Below are 7,994 nucleotides of genomic sequence, written 5' to 3' on the forward strand. Positions count from 1 at the left end.
CTGGAGTGATACAGTGAAAAACTGACAGCTGCTGGAAAGCCGTAATGTATTTTTCCACTTTTCTTTACTGCCAAGAACAGGAAATTAGGGAGTTGTCACATCAGAAGTCCCCAAAGCTGTGTACCCTTCTCTCGGTCCTTTTCTTTTTTCCACAGGAGATCCCACCAGTTTCCTCAGAAATAAAGAGTCATCCCCGAAGATAAGTGGTGCTTGTAAAAAGTATAGAAAATTGTCTTTTTGGTATGAGACTTGACATTTTGGAAGTTATTCTATGGTTCGGACTGGACCTTGAGCATGTTTAGAGCAGGATCCTATCACAAAGCTTAGAAGCAGAGCTGGAGTCTAAAGCTTGTACATAAGAAATATGTCTCTGTGTGAGCCCAGTTCCAAGGATGAAACACACTTTCAAAGCCTGCATTACATGTAGATTCATATTTAAAACACCCCAAAATGTTAGTTTACTAAATATTTTCCTTTACACTTAGTCTCTATGCACTATAAATAGTAAAAAGAATGATTAATATTTTACAATTCTATTTTTAGCTCAGGAAACCTTATGCTTCTATTTTCCTGATTATGCCAGCACTGATCACAAATCTGCTTAAAATGATACTGTGCTCCAGTTTCTGGACAGTAAGAAAATGCTTACAACTTTAATGCCTCAGACAGCAAAACACAGGAAGGATCATGGAAGCACAGATGGGAAAATAAGGACAAGGATAGGTAGAGTATAAAGTAAAGTACCATTTTTGGTAGTCTTGTAAAGCAGGCCCTTCCAAACAAGAGGAAAAGTGCTGGTTGAACCTGTTCTCCTTTTTTTCATGTTTCCCAGACAGAGGATTGATAGAGATTTGCCTTCTGCAGATACAAATCTGAAGTCACGTACTAGTGGACATTCAGACAAAAATCACCTAAAAAGAAAGTAATAATCCTATTTGCTGGATAATTAACAGTGAGCAACATCATTCTGTGCTTTATATTTTCATTGAAATTCTTTATCTCACAGAAATATGGACAAAATGTATTTCAATTACACAGCTATGCATGTCTTTATATTGGGTGGAAATGTTTTAATAGATGTTTCAGTTATCCATTTATTGATCTTAATGTATTTTTAATATGCAAGCACTGGTCTCTGCTAACTGAGCTATATCTGCTTCTCCCTAATTGAGTTCCAGAAATTAAAAATAATTCTTTCTGTCTTTCAATAAATAGTATATGGTGGGCTTCTGTCTTGTGGGCAATATGTGCTGTGAGCTTCCTTTCGATTGATGAGATTAATCTGTGCTCACAAAAGGAGATCTGAATGTGAGCAGCAAAAGTTGGCTATAGACTGCAGGAGAAACAAAATCAGAGATATGTTGACCTAGGATTTTTTTTCCTCTTCCACACACTATTTGAGCCCTTTTTTTTTGGCAGAAAGAAGTCCAAAGCAGAAAACCATCTGTTTAAATAACTGTTTAAATAACAGTGGTGTTCCCTACTTCTGCCCCAAAAAGAGATTTCCCTGAAATTTTTAAGAAAGAACAAACTAAAAAATATTTAATTCACCTTTAAGAATCAGGGCTGGACCTCCTCTCCTGTGACCTCTATGGGAGGTCACAGCTCTCTGGAGGATCTCTAAGGCTGTCCCTGAAGATTGTCACTTGGGATTTGTGACATCCTATGTTTGGGCTGCAGTGAATAAGATAACATTTTTCAGTGTTTGCACTGAAAAATTACACATACTTAGTTTAAACAGATGAATATGAGAGGGTTTCTTTTCATCCATTGCAGCTGTGTTTTTGCCAGCCACTGGGCTCACTGGTTCCTGATTACAAGTGTTGTGCATCCCGGTAATTACACAGGGATGACCTCTGTACCAAATTACACCTCCCATGAAGCACAGCATGCTACAAACATTTCTCGTTCCTTGTTTGATTCAAAAGTTTAGTGAATTTCTAGTCACTTGATTCAGAATGAGTGAGGAACTTTCTCTCAGCCTTTTGATGTGGGTGAATGTTGATAATGACTGCATTCTGAGTTATTTTTCAGTGCAGGTGTTTTGGTCATTTGAGGACTGGGATAACTGTGAATCTTTATCCTGTGATGATCTGGCTGACTCCAGCAGTTACCTTTGCACGTTGTGTCTCATTCTTTGTTGGTCAAAGGGAGCAATAATTCCTATTTTGTAGAAAGGGCTATGGATTGATTGTGGTTGTTTCCAAAGCTCAGGTTCTCAAAGGAAATATCCCTTGTCTTGGTGAAGCTGGGATCTGATTGTGTTGAAATATCTTTGAAAATACAGTCTTTTATAGTAAGGGTAAGGACATATTGGCAAGAGTCCCAACATGGGACATTAGTAATGAAAACAAAAATGTTATGAGATTTGATGTACACAGGCAAAACACAATAAGCAAACTGCCCCAAAAAGGTATTTATTTACACATAAGGCAGGAATCCAAGGAAAAGTAGCAGGAGAGAAAAGTGAAAGGAAGATGGCTGTGGGTTTTCCACTTCCAGCTTGGCAGACAGTGAGCAATGAGGAGAACAAAGGAAGAAATTAAACCTGTAGGTGCAAACAACAAACTCAGTATCAGAAAAAATATTGGATATGTTAGAAGTGCTGAGCATGAAGCTGGGGGGATATAAAATCTGACCCTGAGATTAGCTCAGATGGTTAAAGCATGGTGCTAACAACACCCATACCGTGGGTTCAATCCCTGCGTGGGCCATTTACTTAAGAATTGGACTCAATGATCCTTGTGGGTCTGTTCCAACTCAGAATGATCTGTGACTCTGTGAAAAGACATGAAAAGTCTTCTGAACTGCACAGCAACCAACTCAGTAGTAAATGTGACAGATTTCTTAGCGCAGTGAATTTGATTAGGTAGATGAAGATACCATTTCTTGTTGTTACTTGTCAATCCCTTCTCTTCACTTCCCAGAATAAAGAGGAGAAAAATTGGGAAGAAAAAAAAACCCTTTTTGTCATAGAGAAAAGAATGTCCCATGTGCAACATCTTTTACCTGCTCAGCTGTAGCCTGGAGGTTATGTCAAGTATTTTTGGTCTCTACTCATGCATCTTTAAACAGGTGATTCATCAGGGAAGCAGGGTGGCTGTACACCCTGTATTCAGTCCAGTGGGCAGCCACCATGCCCCTGCAAACTCTGAGCCCATCATTAGGGGCAGCTGCATCCCCAGAGAGGCTCCAGGGAATTAAGACACATCTTCCACTTGCAACCCAAAGCAGCACCGCATAATTTTCACTCCCACCAACTCAGTTCTGTTGAGCTGATACGCCTGCCACCTAGCCTAACAGGAATATGCTGCAGCCAGCTTTTTTCCTAAGCCTGTCCTGGTTTGCATCAGTTGCAGTTGTATGCTGAGGATTATTGTAGGGCAGAGTTTATTCTTCCCTATACTGAGGCAGCTCAGAGAGCATGTTGTTCACAGAAGCCCACCCTCTACTCTTTACTGTAAGGAGAGCATTTTATCATATATTAAAGAGCATTGACATGCCTTGCCACCTCAGTGCAAGACTGGCTCATGAGGTAGGGAGCTAATAGTTTCATTCATATTTGCATGAAGCTGGAGACACATTTCTCCTCTCAGAAATATGCCAGCAGGGTGTAAAAAGGGTAGTTTTCCTACACAATATAAAAATGATCTTTCATTGTTCTGTGAACTTGGGGTTTTCCATGCAGAATGCATGTGTGATCCTGAAAATTGAAAAAAAAAAACCTCCAAGCTCTCATCTCAGACTAGGGAGAGTTAAGAGCCTGTGCCCTTTGCATAATTAGTTGACCCATGCATGGAAGACAAAAGGTGGGAGCACGAGTACATGCATCCATAAAATAGACTGGTTTATTAGTGAACTTTCATAGGAGTGGTCATAAAGATGCTTAGAGGGGAAACAGGATGTTGCACTTGGTAATACACTAAATGAAAAACTGAGAAACATGAAATCCATTCCCAGCTTTTTCAATTTGTGTGTCTTTGGAAAATTTGCTTCTTTTTTTTTTAACCCATGTCCTTCTGCCTCAGCAAGTTCCTTTATAATTTCCAGGTTCACTAAACACATCACAAAAAATATGCAATTCCATTCCATAAGTCTACATTATGATATGCTATATGTAAAAACGCAATTGAAAGGATAATTGTGCCTTTGTGTTAATCCGCTTGTAAGAAAAACCTGTAATCTGCCAGAACAGAATGTATAGGCTATTAACTTGTTTCTACACCAGTCTTTTGACAGCAGGCCATGAGGCATTAATAAATAGATACATTTCTCATGGGTTTGTGATTCATTTTTCCAAACTTATTAAAAAAAATGTATCTGCAGGAGCGGAGGTGAAAGTTTGAAAACGATAAAACTTTCAGATCTATAAAAATGACATGCTTATAATTGAATATTTCTAGGGCACTTCTCCTTTATTAAGTAGGTATTATAAAGATGACATGACATAATGTCTGTAGATAGTGGGGGAAGCATTTGTGTATGTGTCTGTGTGAGGGTGGCAACACTGTGCCATTAACTCTCCAGCAATTAGCAAGAGAAGGGGCCCCTAAGATTATGGCAGTGATTCACACAGAGCAGCAAAATCAGGAGGATTTAGCATTTTTGTCATCTTTTATGAGCTCTTCAGTGGGAAAAGAAATAAATACAAGTGAGAACACTTTACCTTCTGCAAAGTTGTGGACTTGCTTTGTATTTTGACAATACTATTAATGTCATTCTCTGTGTTTTGACTATCAGTCATTCACTATGAGTTCATCTTAACATCATTTTCACTTCTGCCAGCACCTCCTTACCACTGGGAGAGTTCTAGAAACCAAACCACTACTGCTAGCACTTCACTCCAGAAGACTAGACTCTTTCCCTTGAATAGGAAATTAGTGTCTATCTATTCCTTTCCAAGATAAATGTATGTCACACTGCAACCTAAGAAAAGTCCATCAGATTCTTACTTAAACCATGCCTTTGCAGCTAATGATGTCTGGGAGAATGTCACCTTGCTAGAACTGGTGCTGTGTTGACTTTTTCCTTTTTTTAAGGAACGGGCTGCATTCTAAATTAACAATCTCTATAGTTTCCTAAGCTGTGTTCTCAAATGGTCTCTTTTAAATGCTACAAACAATGCGACCCTCCTATTTTCAATAAAGGATGTTCTGAACTCAGGTGTGCTGACTAGAATGGATGAAGAGAAAATCATAAAGCACTCAAGAAAACCCCAAACAAGTACACAAAGCAAAAAGCAAAGGTAAAGCCCATGTCATTATACAGCAACAGTAATCCATGGCATGTGTGATCTCTTATAATTAGTAACTGAGAAGCTTGTTTGTGGATGGACTAAAGACAGCAGTTGCTTGCTGTCAATGCCTTAGTAATTGTAAAACTAATTATATCCCGCCTTAAATGCAAATAATTAAGAACAAGTGTCTTTTCAGCCTTTTATTCCTCTGTTTATCATTTTGGAAATGCTTTATCTGGGAATGGGCACATCTGAGCAGGAAAAACAGGCAATAATTACAGAAATCACAGATGTTCCAAACAATCTGCACCAGTAGAATTTCTCTCCAGAAGTCTGCAGAGGTTTTGCCCCTATTTTTCACAGCATCTGTTAGAACAGTTGGATTAATGATGCCTATTTACAGGCATAATGCCCATTGTAACGTCTCTGAGAGTATTATGCTCCTGGAACAGGATTCCTTTCCATGTTAAGAGAAATTCCTTTAGGTGTCTGCATTCCCTGTTCACTGGGTGCCCCTGCAGTTGGGGAGATGTGGTCACAGCAGTGAGTAGAGTCCAGAGAGCCTTTCATTGACTGAATGCAGGGAGCTGAGCACCTTTCCATGCCCACAGGAATCCACAGCTGCATACTCAGAGGGTGGGGGGAGGTTTTGGTGGTTGCAGATGAGCAGTTTGCCATAGTGGGAAAAGTTCTTCAGTGATCTTTGCAACGTTTGAGCCACTAACCACTAACAGTCTCTCAGAGTACCAAATTCCAACACCAGTCTGGAACTGACCAGCTCATCTAGGGTTTTACCATCCTGGCCATTGTGATGGTCCTTAGCTCAAAACACTTGAAATAGTCATCCTAAATATGTACATTGTGGGTATATAGACAGCCTCCTAAAGCGGACATCCTCTGCACCCTCTGGAGTCCTGGCACACAAGGGGTACTTTGTGAACATGTTTTATACATCCTATGGTGAAGAAATACTTCAAAATTAAATAAATCATAACCTATAAGTACCTGCTCCTCTCTAGGGTTTATAAACTGCGCCAGTTTGAAACCCAAGATGATTTTCATTGCACCAGCTTAATGAAGCATTAATAACTGCAGCCAGAGTCTAGGCTGCCATTAAATCAGAGTCACTCCTCTAAGTGCAGTCGGTCATGTGTGAGCCAACAATTCATCCACAAATTAAGAGAGGTACCCACTCAGGATGCAGCAAATCATTTCCCAAACTCCAGGGTTGATACTGAGTAGGTTTCATTGGTTACAAAAAGAGGAGAAGGTTTCTCACATTGTACAAATTGCGCTGAGTCTTATGAACTTTGTTATACAACAACCTCTTGAGCAAATAATTTAGTCTCATGTAATAGGAAGCTTTAATGCTCTGAAGCACGTGTTAGGGGCCTAAAATGCTCTGTACTGTGGAGAACTGAAGGTTGCTGCTCCAGTCTCTGTCCTTAATCAACAGAATGCTGAGGCTTAGAGAATGAACTCCATAACTTAAGTAAGACTCTGGGGCTTATATTCGGTATGAGGCAAATGTTTAGGTCCCCTGTCTATCCAATAAAATATGTGTATGTTTTCATTCCTTTCTTTTTGTTTAGATTTTTGGGTTTGGGTTTTCTGTTTGTTTGTGGATTTTTCTTGTTTGTTTTTGGGTTTTCTTGTTTGTTTTTGGGTTTTTCTTGTTTGTTTTCATTGTGGGTTTTTTTTGTGAGTTTGTTTGTTTGGTTTTTGGAGCAGTTTCTGATTTTTCAGATCAAATACTCTTTGGGATCAGAGGCTTCAGATGGGCATCAAATTGAAAAACCACAGTTCTTTAACCATCTGCTCAAGTCACCTGGATTGCAAGAGATCTCCACCGTACATTTTCTTTGGAGGAACAAACAAATAAACAAACATTTGTGGAAGCATTTTTTGTGCTTCATCAGGCTGAGCACTGTTGGATGATTACGTTTGCATTTCAAGGAGTAACGCATGCCTGAGTGGGTCATTACAAGCAATTCATGCAGGACCACAGGGAGGATTTTTTAAAGAGGGAGGGCTGTCTGTGGCACTTATGAACAGAAAGGGAAGGGTTGGATGAGAAGGTACTGCTGGATCTCCCCTGTAGCTTTTGGATTGCATGGAGGATTTTCCAGTTTGTTGAGGGAGCAGCCCACACCTGGCTGGGATCACCAAACAGAGAATCCTGCAGTGAGAAATGCATAGGATGTCTCTGGAGTGGCTCTAAGGTGTTTGCAGCTGCAGGAGCTCTTGGAGAATCCTCTGAGGTCAGAGTTTTTGAAGTAGTGGTTTTCCCTACTGGAAACAAAGAGGCCCAGGTGTGTAGGCCAGAGAGCAGCAGGAATGTCACCATCTGCCATGTAGAACCTCTGGGAAGGGAGCAAGAATGGCTTGGAAAGCTGTTCTAACAGGACACTGGGGACAGAGACAGCACATTAAAAACTACTAGGAGTTTTAGGAAGGGAATGGAAAAAGAACTGCCTGTTGTTTTTTTTTTTTTCAAGAGCTGACTACTTGCCCCATGAAAAGATCTGATGCTTTCAGATGACATCCTCATCCTCTAAAAACATGTTCCAATTGGTGATACATGCTTGGACAATTTGTTCTGAAAAGCAGGAAGTATCACGTGCAATAGTAAATTACACTCATGATCCTTGCAAATTGTGACTCAGAATTCATTAGGTGGCCCTCAGTGATAGGTACCAATTCCATGCAGTCCTGGAGACAGTGTTGTGCCATTCTTTTCTTGTGCTGCTAATTTAGA

This window comes from Chamaea fasciata, unplaced genomic scaffold, assembly GCF_029207755.1.
Source record: "Chamaea fasciata isolate MVZ Bird 193981 ecotype frontalis unplaced genomic scaffold, bChaFas1.0.hap1 SCAF_9, whole genome shotgun sequence".
Classification (NCBI taxonomy): domain Eukaryota; kingdom Metazoa; phylum Chordata; class Aves; order Passeriformes; family Sylviidae; genus Chamaea; species Chamaea fasciata.